We start from the raw sequence: 18,948 nt of genomic DNA, 5'->3' as shown, positions 1-18,948 counted from the left end.
CATAAGCACGATGAGCCTGTTTAGATGCATATAGGATGAACTAGTACGTTGACACTACTTTTTTTCTGTGTTTTAAGGAATATATTTTCCTAGTCTTTTATTTTCTTTCACCATTTCATCCTGAATTAGAGATGTTGTTGTGATCAACTTATTGTTATTTCCTTCACATATAAGTAGTGTATTTTTATTCAATTTTATTGAAGTTATTTGAATTCACTACCTACGACATAGGTTTCTTTTCCCTACCAATTTTTTATTGAATGAATTCTCATTTTCTTAAAATTTGTTTCTACATGAACGCACACCTTCGTGAGACACAGACGTGGACTATGTAGCTGAGGCCCCTGGTCATGTGGTCTTACATTAAGTGGGGAAAGCAGAATGTGGTGAGATAAATGTGTGTGTGACCCAGTGTCTTCGGTGACAAGCAGAGAAGAAAGGGAACAGACTGTCTGGCTTGTGTAGGACTTGATAAAGTAGGGTTTGGGGAGGACTTTGCAGGCTGGTTGGGGACCAGATCCAGGACGAGAGTGTGAGGGTTGGTGTGTCACAAAAGAGATGGAATCCCGAAGTCCAAGGGCAAGCCAGGGAGGTGGGGGAAGGGCCGGCCTCCTCTCCGGTGGGCCATCAAAGAACACGGTGGGCAACTGACCATGACAGAGGCGCAGGCATGACACTTAGATCAGGAGCTGAGGCGGCTGCTCCGTTGGGGCCGGTGGAGCAGGCGCGGCCCGGGGTCTGCGTGGCCCCTGGACTCCGAGGTGCCTCCAGCGCCGCGCTGGCTGCCTCTTCTCTCTGCCCCCGGCTCTCTGCCTGGCTCTGCAGTCTTCCTGTTTTAGCCTCATTAGCAGGAACCGGTGTCCTTTTAAAACTCTTTTTTCCTTTAGTGCATTATTTCCACCTTTAAGAACATGTAGCGTGTTTTCAAAGGTAAACACACCGTTTGTATTGTGGCCTGGCATGTTGCACATGCAAACACAAATACTCATGCATGTCCATGTGCACAACGGAGCCAACGGAACCATCACCGGTCATGCCCACAGACACACCGGCAGGAAGCAACTGTGCTAAGCTTGGGTATTTATTGACCAAATATGCCTGCCACGCTGAGGGGATGGAGAGCGTTGCCCTGTCTGTGTGGGTGAGAACATTAACGTTGAGAGTGGATTGGTTTTCTCTCCAAATTCAAAGAAGTAATATGTGGCAGATCCAGGATTCAAAATTCAGTTACTATTTCATTAGTGTCATTTGGAAAGCTCTTTTACAACTTCATCTTTAAGAAACCAAATGATTTGTGTATTTCCTTTTGTAAAGTATAAATTTATTTTTTTAGCTCTTATTTTTTCTGTCTCCACCAGATTACAGGTTTACTTATTTGAGAGAGAGAGATAGAGAGAGAGAGAAATATGAAAGAGAAAACACTGATACTTTGCCTCTCACAGGTACCTTGACCAGGATCAAACCTGCAACCTTTTGTTATACAGGAGGATGTTTCAGTCCCCTGAGCCTCCCAGCCAGGGCTATTTGCTAATATTTCTAGCAGATACTTATTAATAGAGGTGTCTTGACATTGATAATATATCACTCTTCTCTGTAGGATAAATTACACTTGCATTTTATTTCTCCCTCTGGGCGTCATGGGGACAGGACTGGGGTGAATGTGAACAGGCTCAGGGCAGTTTTCTTCTCTTCACAGCCTCTCAGGGACCCTCTGAGCCCTTAGATCTTTCCACCCGTCTGCCCAGTTCTTAAACTTTGTCTGTTTTTGTTTTGTTATTTGTTTTGTATGTCTATTTGTGTTTTGTCAACTGAGTTTTTAATACTTTATTAAATACAGGACTGGAACTTAGTCATATAATCTGGCAGGTACTAGTTTAGTACTATCTGACCCCTGTGAAAAATCAGAAAAGCCATATAGACTTCAACTGAATTTCAATCATCCAGTTTCCAAATATTAAAAACAAAAATCTAAATTAAAAAGATAAAAAATAGGTACAATGAAGAAATCCAGGACAGAAAAGAGTGATACAAATATGGAGTGGCAAGCTTACCATCCATGGGAGGTTACCCACTGGAACTTGGGTACCATTTCTATATTCTTTAGGGGTAAGATATGATCTGATGTTGTCATTGTATCATCGTTTTCTTAATAATTGTGACAGGATACATAAAGCCCCAGAATAACATAGCCTGAGGAGGTCATAGTGTGTGTGTGTGTGTGTGTTGTGTGTTTGTTTTGTGGGGAATGAGTAGTTCTCAAAGCAGGGATACAGGAGAAAAGATACTCCAAAATGTGACCCTTAAAATTGAGGTGCAAGAATATTAACCAACGCATGAAAATGGAAGGGAAATCATTTCTGTTCCCAATATTCCATGGAAAGGAAATTAGTAAAATGCAAGGAACTATTTGTGGACAAGGAATTCCCTGTGGCTTAAAGTTTCAGTAGCAGCAGAAACACCACCTCATTCCCTCTCATTCTCTGACATCATCTCTCATCCTCTTCTCTTGTTCATTCCCCCCACCCTGTGGCTCCAGTTTGAGCTTTGAATGTCTGAAACACGTGTCACTTCCTGGCCTTTGCCCTGGCTCTTTCCCTGCAGGGCATACACATCGCAAATACACTAGTGTCTCCTGCTTTCTCTTCCTTGAGGTCGCTGTTCCAATGAAATCTCATTCTTAGGTCTCCCTGAGCTCCCCGTATTTATACCCCACAACCTCTCTCCTTTGCGCATGCTTCTTGTTCCCCCACAGCAGTGTAATCGTAGCATGTCCACCATGTTAGTTATGCCCATTTATGTGAAAATTAATCTTTTATTCCCAGTCTTGACCACTACAAAATGATACGAGGCAATGATACCGCTCCTTCAGAATTTCTTCTTCTGGGATTTTCAGAGGCACCAGAACCGCAGCCCCTCCTGTTTGGCCTGCTCCTCTCCATGTACCTGGTCACTGTGCTGGGAAACCTGCTCATCATCCTGGCCGTCAGCTCAGACTCCCGCCTCCACACGCCCATGTACTTCTTCCTCTGCAACCTGTCCTTGGCTGACATCTGCTTCACCTCCACCACCGTCCCGAAGATGCTGGTGAACATCCAGACACACAGCAAAGCCATCACCTATGCAGGCTGCATCGCCCAGATGGGTTTTTTCTTATTCTTTGCAGGGTTGGACAATTTCCTCCTGGCTGTGATGGCTTATGACCGGTTTGTGGCCATCTGTCACCCCCTGCACTACACGGTCATCATGAACCCCCGGCCCTGTGGGCTGCTCGTTCTGCTGTCCTGGATCATCAGTGCCCTGCATTCCTTGCTGCAAAGCTTGATGGTGTTGTGACTGTCCTTCTGCTCAGACTTGGAAATCCCCCACTTTTTCTGTGAACTCAGTTAGATGACTCAACTTGCCCGTTCTGAGAACATTCTTAACGGCTTAGTGATATTTCTGGCAACTGGGCTGCTGGGTGGTGGTCCCCTGGCTGGGATCCTTTACTCTTACTCTAAGATAGTGTCCTCCATACGTGCCATCCCATCAGCTCAGGGGAAGTATAAGGCGTTTTCCACCTGTGCGTCTCACCTCTCCGTTGTCTCCTTATTTTACGGTACGAGCCTAGGCGTGTACCTCAGCTCTGCCGCCACGCACAGCTCACAGTCAAGTGCAGTCGCCTCCGTGATGTACGCCGTGGTCACACCCATGCTCAACCCCTTCATCTACAGCCTCAGGAACAGAGACATAAAAGGGCCTCTCAAAAGAGTTTTTGGGATGGCAAGTACACAAGGGACACTTGTCCTGGGAATGAAATTGTCACTTTGTTTTGGATGTTCAACACTTTGGAACCAGAAGCTGTGAGTGTTTGATCACAAAGGATAGACTTTGTCCCTCTCTTTATTTCCTGGCATGTCCATTTCCATGTATTCATGTTCTTTACAAGTAAAAGTAACTCACAGTATAAGCTTCTACTAAAATATATGGACAGTTTTTCCTCTGACCAATTTTATTTATTATAAAATATTTCTCAACTTTGAATCAGAAATATTTGGAAATTTCCACATCTTTCATAGAAAATTTGGATTTCTCTAAAATATTTTCCTTTCAAATGACATATATCATGCTAAGAAAATCCCCCCTTTTTCCTGAAAGTATAATCTGAGTTGTATTATTCATGTGGACAAAACTACACTTGGCATCTTAGGATATTTATTTAATTTCATTGTACAAGGAAAAGTGATACCATTTTTTACTTCGTGTCTGTTATTCATTTTTATATTGCTACCTTAAGTCCTCTTCCTAATAATGTAGATTTTTAGCATTGTTCCGATTAAGTCTCAGCCTGCTGAAGACGCAGGTATTCCTAGAAGAGCCTGGGGCACTCACCGGGGCCCTGAGTTCTGGTGACACCAACATGAGCCAATATCGTGGCTGGGCCACGCCATGCAGTTCTTATTATGATTGTGAGACCCTCATAAGCCAAAACCCAAAGAGAACCTGGTAAAAGCAGGTGTATTTCTCAGAGATCCTGGAGGGTACACAGAGCGTCCAAGGTCACACACGAGGTCATGGGGAGTGAGAGGAAGAGAGAGACAGAGAGAAGCGAGAGAGAGAAAGCATTACAGCCATGGACTCTGCGTTCATTCAGGGCCAAGGGCAGGATGCACAGAGTTTCAAAGACTCAGTCTCTACTGGAGAATTTAAACCTTAAGAGCAGGTGCTAGGGTGTGAGAGGGGAAGAGTGGGTCACGGCCAAGGTCAGTTCCCTAAGTTCTGCAGGGCTTTCTGGAAGCGGCCTTCACAGGTGAGCGGGCCAGGATGCTTAGCTAGCAGCTGTGTCAGAGAGCTGGCCACAGGTTCTTCAACAAGGTTGTCTTTGCAGTGGAAGCCTTGGAAACCCAATGTTCAGTGTCAGGCTCTTAGACTGCAAACGTGCCACTCTGCGTCCTAGCTGCTCTCCTGCTTTTACTGTCTTATTCAGCTCAGCATCCCAATGCCCACTGTGGACGCTGACAGAAACTGACTGTCACATACTTATCTACAGTGATATCTACATGGACAGGAAGTTTTAACTGATTAACCTAATATGGCCTGAGTGTCAGAGATGACCTGAAATATGAGGAGGCAAAATGTTAATCACTAATTTTTTACTATACAGAGTATTGCTTTTGCTTGCTGTACTCACAGAAGTGTGGAAGATTTATGCCCATGTGTAAGAGGCTTTTTGCAGTGGGGCAAGTGATTGGTTCACGTATTTTATCTCTTTAATGAATTATCTTTTTGTGTTTGAAAATTCCAGTGCTGCCTACAATTATGATTTCTCTATGATCTATGACTCTAAGCAAAATATGTCTGCCATTCTAAATTTTGTCTTATCCACTAAAAGAACGATAAATGTAAAGTTTCCAGTTTATCCACCATTTGTCTCTCTCACTCAGGAATCTCTTCTCATGATCAAAAAATGACTCACAAGAGAGGCTGAATTCCTGCTTAATTATGTGATTCAGAATCATCAGGTTTTCTGCACAAATGTGTATGATCTTCCAACCTCTTAGAGACCCCTAGAGAGGAACCTCAACACAGTCACCTCTGAGTACAATGATCTGCAGTGAACTTGAAGAACAAAATAATCATGAAGACTGTCCAAAATATCAGAACTTATATAAAATATAAAAAAAACACAATTATAATTGTCTTTAATTCTTTTGCTTTGATTTTTGTATCAGCTATTGCTGCATAACAAGCATCCTAAATAGAATGGTATTATAACACCTTTATTATTGAATGGGATTATATGATGGAAGTTGTTCTGATCTCTGCTCAGATCTCCTGAGTTTGCATCAGCTGTGAGTCTCTGCATTGCGTGTCTATGGCTCATTTTTGATATTGTGTGACGCTGTAGTGAGTCACCTGTCTTATGTCACTTTAGCTGTATATGTAGTTTAAACATCTATTTACAAAAATGAGTTTATTAAATATAATTGCCTTAATTTAATCCTACTATTTGTATCTACGTATGACACTTTGCTTTCTATCCAGGTAGAAGGCATATGTCCAACTCCTGATGAAATGTGACTCAACTATTGTGTTCTCGAATCTACCTTGAGACATGAGACTTTTTAATATAATTTACTGGAAGATAATGACCTATAACATAGTGCACATTTAAATACAGATATTTCTGAACTAAGGAAGCCATACAAAAATTAAGAATACATATCATTTGGGTTCATATACCTATCATTTAAAAAAGTGCTCAAAACACTAATTTGAAAGAAGGATGCACCCTTATGTTCATTGCAGCATTGCTTACAATAGCCAAGACTTGGAAGCAGCCCCAGTTCCCATCTGCAGATGAGTGGATTAACAAAGAGCTGTTGTACATTTATTCAGTGGAGTATTACAGAGTCATGACAAAGAAGAAAAGCTTACTTTTTGAAACAACGTGGTGGATGTGTAGAGCATTAGGCTAAGTGTAGTAAGTTAGTCAGAGAAATACAAGTACCATATGATTTTACTCTCTGTGGAATTTAATGCACAACATAAGCTAAAAAACAATTTAGAAACAGGCCCATAGATACAGAGAACAGACTGACAGCAGGTGTAGGGGAGCGGGTTTGGGGGCCTGGGTGAAAATGGTGACGGGATTAACAATAAAAAAAATAAAGACTCAGACAACGGCATGGTGTTTACATGAGGGAAACAGATGGGGGAGGTAGGAGAGTAAAGGGGGGATAAATATAATGGGAGGAGACTTGACTTTGGGTGGTGAACACATAATACAATATACAGGTGACATACTATAGAATCATAAATTTGATACCTCTAAAATTTTATTAACCAATGTTACCCCAATAAATCAATATAAATTTTAAAATGAATAAAGCTATCTTAATATATATTTTTAAAAAATAAATGTGTGTTTGACATAAAAAAGAAAGTGCTCAAAAGCTTTAACTGCTTTCACCCTGACCTCCGTTTCCTTCCCTCTGACTGTGATGTGGGACAACAAACCCAGTTCATGTGGATGTGGAAGAAATAATGAAATGCTTGGAAATACCTTGTTAAGTCCAAGAGCTCCATTTATGTATATGAATGTGTACACTTGTAGATGACTTTCTTTCAGTTCAGCACATTCACACACATATACGCATATAGACCCATTATAAACTCATCATTTACATTGAAGGGAGATTTGTGACATATTTTGACAGGATAGAAATGAAAAGAATGACTTCCTGCTTTAATATGAAATTTAAGGAATGTAGGGATTCTGACACAAACGCACGACAGGGAGTTCACTGTTCCAGCTAATGCTCCTGAATCTCCTAATTGATGACTTTTTGTATGTTTTATTTTTCAATTAAAGTTTACTTTTAATATTATTTTGTATTGACTTCAGGTGTACAGCATAGTGGTTAGACAATCATATACTGTGCAAAGTGTTCCCCCCGATATTTCCAGAACCCACCTGGCATCGCACTTAGTTATCATAATATCATCGACTATATTCCCTCCGCTGTACTTTACAACCCTGTGATATTTTGTAATTACTAGTATTTACTTTTTAATCCTTTCATCACTTTTACTCAGTCTTCCAACACTCATCCCCTCTGGCAACCACCATTTCTGTATCTATTAGTCTATTTTAATATTTCCTCCTTTACTTCGTCCTTTAGATTCCACCTATTAGTGAAATCATATGGTGTTTGTCTTTCTCTGACTGACTTTTTACTGAGCATAATGTCTTCTAGGTCCAGCCATCCTGTCACAAGTGGTAAGCTTTCATTCTTTTTTATGGCTGAGTAATAGTCCTTTTACGTATGTACCACATCTCCTTTATCCAGTTGTCTATTGACTGGCTCTTGGGTTGGTTTCATATATCTGTTATTGTAAATAATGCTGCAATGAACATAGGGGAACACATATTGTTTCTTATTAATGTTTTGGGTTTCTTCAGATAAATATCCAGAGTGGAATCACTGGGTCATAAAACTTCTAGAAGGAAGCATAGGCAGGAAAATCTATGACACTTCTATTAGCAATTTTTTCCTAATATATCTCCTTGGATAAGGGAAACAAAATTAAAAAATTGGGCTACATCAAACTAAAAAGTTTAGTACAGCAAAAGAAACCATCAACAAAACAGAAAGACAAGCTACTGAAGGGTAGAACATATTTGTCAATGACACATCTGATAAGGGGTTAATATCTAAAATTTAGAAAGACCTCATACTACTCAACACCAAAAAAACCCCCCAAAAACCCCCAAAAACCAACCAACAAACAAAAGAACAAACCCAAACAATCCAACTTAGGAATGGGCAGAGGACCTGAATAGATACTTCTCCAAAGAGGACATACAGATGGCCAGTAGACATAGGAGAAGATGCTCAACGTCACTAATTGTCGAACTTGACTTTACTTTTTGTTTCTATTTAAGGTCAAATATCAACACAAAATGCTCCTGCCAAAGGGAAGCTAAATGAATGAGTTGAAAAGCTAAAATTCCATTCCCCTGCATATTTTTTTAAATAACATCTGTATTCCATTCCTGTTGTCACTGTTACAAATTACGACAGTAGGGTGTGTATGGAAGAAATGTGTGCTCTTCCTGCATTGAAGATCAGAAGCCCTAAACTAGTCTCAATGGACTAAAATCAAGCTGTGTGCAGGGCCTGTTCCTCCTGGAGGCGCAGGGGAGAATCCGTTCCCTCTCCTGTCCCCGTTTCCTGTGGCCGCGAGCATCCCTGAGCTCACGGCCTTTTCTCCACCTTTAGAGCAACTGGCGAAGCATCTTCAAATCTCCCTCAGGTTCCAGCTATTCTTCCTTCCTCTTCTACTTAAGAGCACCATGGTGACTTTGTTGGTAGCATCTGCATAATTATGCCAATCTCTTTGACTTTTTCTAAATTAAAAGATTTCAAAATTATACTTGACATTCAATATTATACAAGTTTCAGGTGTACAGCACGGTGGTTAGACATTTATATAACCTATAATGTGACACCCCAATAAGTCTTGTACCCACCTGACACTATATATAGTTACTGTAACATTATTGACTATATTTCCTGTGCTGTACTCTATATCTCCATGACTATTCTGTAACTACCAACATGTACTTTTTAATCTCTTCACCTTTTCACTCATCTCCCCAAGACACCTTGCATCTGGCAACCATCTATTTGTTTTCCATATGTATGAGTCTGTTTCTGTTTTGTTTGTTCATGTTTTCATTTCTTAGATTCCACATATAAATGCAATCATATGGTAATTTTCTTTCTCTGTTTGACTTATTCACCTTAGCATAATACCCACTAAGTCCATCCATGTTGTCACAAATGGCAAGATTTCATACTTGTTAGGGCCAAGTAATATTCTATAGTGTATATGTATCATGTCTTCTTTATCCATTTGTGTTTTCATTGGAACATTTAATCCATTTACATGTAAAGTAATTATTAATAGGTATGTATTAATAGGTTAAATCATTGTTTACTGGCTGTTTTGTAGTTCTCTGTTTGAGGTACATACAAGAAGCAACAAATGAATGCATCAAAAAGTGGAAAAACAAGTAAATGAATTGAAGTCCTTAAAGTCACTTTCCTTTAAAAATGATGAATAAATGTCTGTATAACATTGCTACTTTTTATGCTGTAACAAATCATCACACTAATGGTTAGATGCTAGCAAGTGGGTTCATCTCCCACTTACCTCGCCAATATCTTCCTGATAACCTCATAAATTATTATTTTAAATATAAGCTGCATAACTGTACATACAGAGAGAACCAAGATGACAGAGGAGTGAGTGGAAGTCACACTGACCTCCTCCCAGGACCAACCAGGAATTACAACTAAATTGTGGAGAAATCACCCAGAACAAACAACAGAACAACAGCAAAAGAGGCGCCTTATAACCTTGGAGAGACAGAAGAATCAGCTTTAGCACAACTGAACTTGTAAGGAGTGCGGTAGAGACTCAAAAAGGCAGGCGGGGCACCCATAGATGGCATCACTTGAAGGATATTGAAATGGCCAGTTGGATCCCCTTGAAAAGAGTGGGGTATAAACCATAAGTGGGGATCTCCAGCCAACAGCACCAGAGCCCCAAACGTACACAGATAACAGTCAGCTGCAAAATGCAGCAGGGTTGCTCTCTGCCAGAGACAGGCAGCTGGAGATGCAAAGAGCTGTTTTAAGGGCCAACGCATACATTTTTATTTTGCAGTCACTTACCCTTACCAAAGGCAGGGGCAGAGTGGGCTGGAGAAGCCTGAGGAGAGACTGGGGAAGGAGGCTTTGGGGAGAGAACTGAGAGAGTAGCCGAGGGGATACCAGTGCTGACTCATCCCCTGGAGGGTAGCAGCCATCTTGCTCAGGCAGACCACTCCCCTGAACAGCAACAACATGAGAGGACCCAATAGCTCCACCCCCAGAAGGGCCTTGGCCCCACCCTGTGGTCTCTCTGAGCCTTATTGCTGAGTGCAGAGTGGCAGCCACAGGTAGTAGATCCCTGGCTAAAGAGTGCACAGATTGGTCTAGAGACACTTGAGGAGAGACTGAAGATGGAGGTTTTGAGGAGAGAACAGAGAGAGTGGCTGACAGGATCCTGGTACTGACCGTACCTTCATGCAGCAGCAGCCATCTGGCTCAGACAGACCACTCCCCTGAGCGGCAGCAGTAAGAGAGGACCCAATCACCCCATCCCCAGGAGAAACTCTGCCCCGTCTTTTGGTGTCTCTAAACGGGACTGCTGAGTGCAGAGGGACTAGATTAATAGGTGAAGAAGAACAGCCACAGACAGTAGATTCCTGGACGTCTCAAACAGACTGCCTAAGGGCAGACAGGGTCAACAGCTGACACCATCAGAGGCAGACCCAGAGAGAAAAAACACCCAGTGGTCTCCTGCCATAGAAACTCCTACCACAAAGTCAGGAAATCATGACAGATCAATTTAAGATGCAATAGCAAAAAAGAAGAGCCCCAGAAATAATGGGAAGACAAAGAAACACCCCCCCATCCCCCATCGAAGGGAAAGGAAGAATCCCCAGAAAGAGTGCTAAATGAAATAGATACAAGTAAACTATCAGATACTGAGTTCAAAACAACAGTTGTAAGGAAGCTCAATGAGCTCAGTGAGCTCAGAGAGAATTACAAAAAACTACACGGAAACTATGAGGAACTTCATGCAAACTATATCAGCATGAAAAAGGACATAGAAACTATCAAAAAGAGACAAGAGGATATGAAGCATACAATTTCTGAATTGAAGAACATAGTAGATGGAATCAAAAGCTGGCTAGATGAAGCAGAGGATTGAAGCAGTGAGCTGGAGGATAAGGTAGAAAAAACTCCCAGAAAGAGCAAGGAAATGAAGAAAGACTCAAAAAGAATGAAGAGGCATTGAGGGAAATGCAGGATAATCTGAAAAGTAATAATATCTGTATAATAGGGATACCAGAAGGAGAAGAGGAGCAAGGGATAGAGAACCTGTTTGAAAAAGTAATGGTGGAAAACTTCCTCAATTTGAGGAGAGAAAAAGTCGCACAAGTCCAAGAAGCACAGAGTGTCCCATTCAAGAGGAATCCAATGAGGCCCACTCCAGGACACATCATCATTAAAATGGAAAATATCAACAACAAAGAATCCTAAAGGCAACAGGGGAGAAACAGGAAGTAATATATAAGGGAGCCCCAGTATTGCTAACAGCTGACTTCTCAGCAGAAACACTGCAAGCCAGAAGGGAACGACAAGAAATATTCCAAATCATGAAAAGCAAAGGCCTGCAACCAAGACTGCTCTACACAGCAAGGCTCTCAATTAAAATAGAAGGCAAAATAAGGAGTTCCACAGACAAAAGAAAGCTAAAAGAATACACCTCCACCAAGCCAGCATTGCAAAATATGCTAAAGGGACTGCTTTAAGAAGATGAAGAAAAGGAGTCTATGAATACCCAGTTCCTTTCACAGTCACCAACACTTGATATGACCAGTACTGTTAATACTTATTAATCTGATTGTGACAATGATGTGCTATTTTAATTGTTACTTTATTATTTGTTGAAACTAAACCTGTTTTGTATACTTCTTTGCCTATTTCTATTATTTTTAAAAAACTTTAAATGACTTTTTGGTATTCTTTATCCATTTTTTTATTAAAGGTTTGTAGAATTTTTGCCCTAACCAAAATCTATTAACCTTGTTTTAAATGTGTCACAAATACTTTCCTATTTTATTACTTGACCTTTAACTTTTTTTATAGTATCTTACTATATAGTCTTAAATGTTTAATATAGTCATATTGTCAATATTTTACTTAATAGCTTCTGGGATTGAATATGTTACTTCAGGTTAAGAAAAGTATTATTTTGAATTTTCTCCAAAAACTCCTTAGATTTTACATATTGATTTTTAACTCACTTGAGTATTTGTTGTAGAATGTGTGAAATAGGGCTCTATATTTGTTTTATTTCAAGTAATAGTGGTTCATGCACCTTATTTGTTGAATAAGCCTTATTTTCCCCATTGATTTGATATATCAATTTAATCATATATTACATTGTTTTACATATATATGTATATACACTTTTGTTTCTAAAATGCTCATTTTATTTCATTGATCTACTTGATTATTTCTGTGCTGGTGTCGTGTTGTTTTAATTGCTGAGACTTTATAATGGATTTTAATTTTAAAATATTTTATAATGGATCTTGACATTTAAAAGAGTAAATAAATAGAATCAATCTGCATTTGAAAGAAAGAAAGAAAGAAAGAAAGAAAGAAAGAAAAAGAAAGAAAGAAAGATCTCCTACCTTTTGCCACATCATGGATGGAACTGGAGAATATTATGCTAAGTGAAATAAGCCAGTTGGTGAAAGACTAATATCATATGATCTCACCTATAAGTGGAATCTATTCAACAAAATAAACTAATGAACAAAATAAACCACAGGCAAGGACACATGGAGCAGATTGAAAGTGACCAGAGGGGATGGGGAAGGAGGACAATGGTGGAAAGAAGGAGAAAGGGACTAAACAAAGAACATGTATGAAGAACCCTGGACATGGACAACAGAGTGCGATTTGACTGTGGGTGAGGGGGGCAGGGTGGGATGGGTGGAGGAGGCAGTGGGGGAAATATTGAGACAACTGTAATAGAATAAACATGATTTAAAAATTTAAAAAAATCATCACACTAAGGGTTTAAAAGAAACAAATTAATTCACCTGTAGTTCTGGAGTCAGAAGCCTGGTGAGTCAATGGGCTGACATCAAGAATCTGCAGGGCCACGTTCCTTCTGGAGGCTCCTCCCGTATCCCAGTTTTTTGTGCCATATGGCCATTTCTCCATCCTTAAAGGCAGCGGTGTGGCATCTTTCAATCTCCCTCTGATTCCAGCTATTCTTCTCTCCTTTTCCCAATGATAAGGACCATGGAGACTACATTAGTCTCACATACATGATCATGGCCCATCTTGCCTTAAAGTTAGCTGATTAGCAACATTATTTCATGCGCTGCTTTAATTCTCCTTTGCAATGAAAAGTAACATATTACAAGTTGCCTACTATGAAAATTTTTTCAATGATATATTCTGTGGTGTCACACATGGGCCTGTAAGTAAAAGAATCAAATAAGGTATTTTTCAGAAGTATATCATATGGTTTCCTTCATGAAACCTTATATAAGATAATTGAACAATGAATTTATAACAGCTTCTGTAATGATTAAATATGCACTATACATTCAAAATTACATGGAAAAGGATTGTTGGTTCTGAAAACCTAAATCTACCTACCCCCAACTCAAACACAACCAAGACTTACTATTCAGATTGTTGTTCACAGACCAGCACCTGCAGCATCAACACCTCCTGGGAACTGATTTTATACACAGAACTTATGGGCCCTCCAGGACCAGCATTTGTACTATAGTCCTCGGTGACTTATAGGCACACTGAAGTTGGAGAAGTACTGGCCTAGATTAGGTTCTCACAACCTCTCATGTTGACAATAGAGGTGAGATAATTATTTGTGTTGAGCATTATAGGTGGTTACGAGCCTCCCTCCGCGTGCTTCCAGGGCCAGAATCACTTCAAGTAGACAACCACGGGCCCAGAGTTTGAAAACTGGAAGCAGCATGTCAGATTCCAATCAAGGCCCATCTTTCACTTAGTTCATAACTTTGAGCAAATCACTAAATCCTTCCAGCCCCATTTCCGCAAAAGAGAATGCAGTTCATAATAGTAATACTTCATAGAATGGACCTTTCAAAAAATTAAATCCGCAAAAGTCTGTAAGATACTAACTTCCGATTATACAGCATAAAATTATCAAAGTGTATCTCTCATAATTAACACATTTTACAATGAGACACCAAATGACAGCTTGTAACTTGTGATATAAGTAAGAAATTTCTATTTATTTTGACAAATGCTTCAGGGAGCCAAGGAGTGTGTTGTCCAGGACTGCATAGCAAAGGAACGCAGCCCTCTCTTTATTGAAGAGGGGATAGCAATACTCTGGAGACATCAGCGCTGCGTCCCTGCCACAAATAAGTTCTTGGGTATCAAAGTGTTTACCTGGTTCTGATGGGTTCCATAGTCTCAGATTTGGAAAAAATGTTAACTCAGTGTTGGAATAAGATAGTAGGGGGTGAGACCTCTGGGGAGCAGGTGAGATTCAAGACCAGGAGTCATAAAATCTAAATCCTCCTGGCTTCTAACATGGTCTTTAGGGATCAGAGAATCATTAGGAGAAATAATCTTCCTGTTTATTCCGGAGGCCCAGGGGGAAATCATGTACTTAGATGTTGAAATAACACAAGGGAAATGTGCCTAATACGCAAATAGAGAGAGAGAGCTGTAAATATCTCTCCATACAGTCCCGTAGGTTGTACAATGTTGCTGGACAGGACATGGTTGTTGCTGTTGATTCTCAAGTCTGGCCCAGGTGCTGATGCTTCAGTCCTTGCTGTTCCATGTGGGACAGAGCTTCTGTCTTCATCATCAGGTACCAGGGAGAGTAATTCTGACTTTTACACAAAGACCGTCCTTTCAGAAAACCCATTCAGGGGAGTCTGAGAGCCTGGTAGGTGCCTCAGGAGAGGGTCAGAGAGGCTGGGACCTGAGGACTTTTACCTGAGTCACTGTGACCCCAATCAGCCCAGCCTGAGACCAGGTATCTCTGTTGGTGTTCTTGGTTAAAAAACTAATTTGTACTTCATTTACTTAATATGTTAATAAGGATGTGTCTGTTTGAATCTGCCCTCCAGGCCCACACCTGACAAGGAAGTGAGGGGACAGGGGGTCCGGCGGGGTGACGCTGCCCAATGAGTGAGATGCGTGAAATGGTTGCAGGAAAATGAAAACACACGTGAAGAGTTTTGCTGTTTGTGGAGAAGGAAACAGACATTGGGTGTGGAGAGCAGCGCAGTGAGTGAGGGCGTCTATGCTAAATTTGTAAGCCGGGGTGTATTTGAGTGTGTGTTGTATTCATTGAATAATCCAGACCAGTGGAGGCAGACAGCACCTTGCAGCAGCTGTTAGTGAGTCAGACACTGCAGTGTCTTCTCTCATGCTGAGTGTTCACATGAGACAATATTTAATAAGGCTAAAAAGGAACATGAAATAATTTTACTTCATTACTGGTGAGGCTGCATATTATTTGGGGTTTGTGTCCTTATATTTCTATATTAAAACCATAGAATTCCTATCCCACACTCAGCCTTTTCGTGCAGCGGTCGTTTTTTCCTATGCTTTGAATGAGAGATCCTGTCATGTTCTTGGGTAATATATATTGAGGGCTGACCGACGTCAAGCCAGAGACTGTATCGTGCTGGGCAACAATAGTTTTGACAATTTAGGGACAAAAACATGAAGGCCACACATTGTACATTAAATCTTAATGACACCAAGGCATCCCTGTTCACATTTACATTTATGCCGTGAAGACTTCACTGTCCCAGGTAACAGGGTGGAATATCTCCAAAATGTTTTAAAATTTCTTTTCTTCTTCTTGTGGATTTTCAAAGTAAAACGCCTACCCAAGGAGGCTAACGAAGGCGGAGACTTGAACTCAGCCCCCGCAGCGGGCGTCCCTGAGTGACGGACCCTCTTAGACCGCGGGGGCTGCGGGGAGGCGCTCCCACGCTGGCTGCTCCCCGTGAGCACAGGGGTGCGCGTGCAGTTCTAGGCGTCAGGGCCTGGCACGGGCCTCGCTGGCTGATCTCTAGGTGCCTGCAGGGCCGGGCTCCTCCGAGAGGCTCCGGGGAGAAGCTGTGTTCTCCCACTTCCGGGTTGTGTCCTGACCACCTGCGTCCCTGGCTCAGGGCCCTTCCTCCTCCGTCAGAGGCAGCAGGGCCGCGTTTTCTCCTGGGCTCCCTCTCTGCATCTAGGGGCGCGCCGTGCTGACCTTGGTTCCCTTGCAGACGATCCTGCTCATCTTCTACCAGAAAGTCAGCTGATTATCAGCCCTGCTTCATCTGCTACCCTCATCCCCTTCCTTGTCATAAAAAATACCTTATTCCAAGATATTAGGGATGAGGATGTGGGCATCTCACAGAGGCCTTTATTCTGCCTGCTCAAAATGGTTTTTCAGCGTGTGTTATTCTGGGTCACTCAAGGGCCCTTACATAAGGGAAACGCAGACTCAATCACAGCCTCTGCAATGAGTGACTACAGTGTTCCTCCAAAACGCCATGCAGAGATGATATTTGGATTTTAGGAAGTAAAATGACCTGCAACTGAGTCCAACTCAGACCCACAGGCCTTTCTTCTCCGGGCGCGGCCCACAGACCAGGACCTGCAGCATCAGCACCACCTGGGTGCCTGTCGGACACCGCTTCTCTGAGCCTGAAGGACCTGCTGAATCCAATTCTGCACTTGAACTAGGATCCTGGGGACTCAATATGGGTTTGAAAGTGAAGAAGTGCTGGTGTAAAGTAGATTTTGTTACCTTTTACAATTTACCTTTGTGGATGGATAATAAATACAGGAGAATTTATTTGTGGGAGTGTGTGAATTGTAGGTGTTTAGTGGTAACCCTTCAGGTCTTGCTAGAGGATAAGTCATTTCTGGTCGAGACCCACTGCCTAGAAAATTATCATCAAGGCCCATCACATATTCTGGTATTAACTTTGAACAAATCACTAACCCCCTTCAGCACCTCCCTAAGGCCTTGGCACTGGCCGTTCCCTCTGCCGGGCACACGCTTTCCCACCTAACCTTGATTTCCCTCCCTTTTTCCCTTTGAGGTCTGTGCTCAAATGTCACCTTGTTGGCAGGTCTTGCCTAAAAACCCATGAAAAATACAATGACCTAGTCACTTTCTCCTTTACATCTATTTTCATTTTCTTCATAAGATCTACACCATCTGTAATGTTATATTTATTTCCATTATTTGCTTCCACATTATTTTCCCAATATTGACGTGTAGGGATTTGTGTTCCTTAGCACCCTCTACTCACGGCCCAGGCAGCGCCAAAAACATGGCCAGCACTCAATTTGTATTCCTGAAATACTTGAATAATGTCTCATTAATACTGTAGTTAAGCTAACACCTTACCAAAAAACCAGATTAGGACAAAAATTCCTACTATTTAACAGAGAACACTCCTAGAGGGGAACAGATCTGTCCCAAAATACTGAAATTAATTTCTTGACTGCAACATAGACTGTAGCCATTAGTGCTATGTGAGTAATACCGGTGTGTATGAAAAGTACTCCTGTTCTCTTTCTCCTTCTTAAAAGTCACCTCCAACTTATGGCAGCAGGGAACCATACAAGAGTATCAGAATTTCTTCTCCTGGGACTATCAGAGGAACCAGAACTGCAGCCCCTCCTGTTTGGGCTGTTCCTCTCCATGTACCTGGTCACTGTGCTGGGAAACCTGCTCATCATCCTGGCCGTCAGCTCAGACTCCCGCCTCCATACGCCCATGTACTTCTTCCTCTGCAACCTGTCCTTGGCTGACATCTGCTTCACCTCCACCACCGTCCCCAAGATGCTGGTGAACATCCAGACACACAGCAAAGCCATCGCCTATGCAGGCTGCATCACCCAGATGGGTTTTTCCTTCCTCTTTGGAGTGTTGGATGACCTCCTCTTGACTGTGATGGCCTATGACCGGTTTGTGGCCATCTGTCACCCCCTGCACTACACGGTCATCATGAACCCCCGGCTCTGTGGGTTGCTCATTCTGGTGTCCTGGATCATAAGTGCCCTGAATTCCCTTTTACATAGCTTAATGTTTTTGCCACTGTCCTTCTGTGCAGATTTGGAAATCCCCCACTTTATCTGTGAACTTAATCAGATGACCCAACTTGCCTGCTCTGACACCTTTCTTAATAACATTGTGATATATTTTGTAACTGTGCTATTAGGTGGTGGTCCCCTGGCTGGGATCCTTTACTCTTACTCTAAGATAGTGTCCTCCATACGTGCCATCCCATCAGCTCAGGGGAAGTATAAAGCCTTTTCCACCTGTGCGTCTCACCTCTTGGTTGTCTCCTTATTTTATTGTACAAGCCTAGGCGTGTACCTCAGCTCTGCCACCACCCAGAGCTCACAATCAAGTGCAGTCGCCTCGGTGATGTACATCGTGGTCACACCCATGCTGAACCCCTTCATCTACAGTCTCAGGAACAGAGACATAAAGAGGGCTCTCAAAAGATCCTTTCGGATGGCAGATACAAATGTTACTGTCAGCCTGAGGCCAAAAAAGTGACCTTGATTTTCAAGCCTGAACACTCAAAAGTAAAATGGTGATGTTAATCAGATTGCTGTTTTTGAAATTGCTCCTTTTATTTCTGTCCTGAAATTTCTATTTCTTTGAGGTCAATTTCTCTATACAATTATGTTAACCGTTTTATTACATTTGTACTACATTTGTTATTAGTCAATTTTTTCTCATTCTCATTATCCTAGAATCACATAGCTTTTTCCAACCTTGAAATCATTTCCAGTT

General features: G+C 41.7%; 2 pseudogenes; both read left to right on the top strand.

Annotated features, from left to right (window-relative positions):
• Positions 1 to 2,838: 2,838 nt before the first annotated feature.
• Positions 2,839 to 3,843, top strand: LOC129062547 (olfactory receptor 7A10-like; annotated as a pseudogene).
• Positions 3,844 to 14,940: 11,097 nt separating this feature from the next.
• Positions 14,941 to 18,708, top strand: LOC129062546 (olfactory receptor 7A17-like; annotated as a pseudogene).
• Positions 18,709 to 18,948: the final 240 nt, after the last annotated feature.

This window comes from Pteronotus mesoamericanus, unplaced genomic scaffold (assembly GCF_021234165.1).
Source record: "Pteronotus mesoamericanus isolate MK-2021 breed Mesoamerican mustached bat unplaced genomic scaffold, CSHL_Meso_final scaffold_827, whole genome shotgun sequence".
NCBI lineage: Eukaryota > Metazoa > Chordata > Mammalia > Chiroptera > Mormoopidae > Pteronotus > Pteronotus mesoamericanus.
The sequence above is the reverse complement of the archived record's forward strand: the minus strand, read 5'-3'. Positions and strand labels throughout refer to the sequence as shown.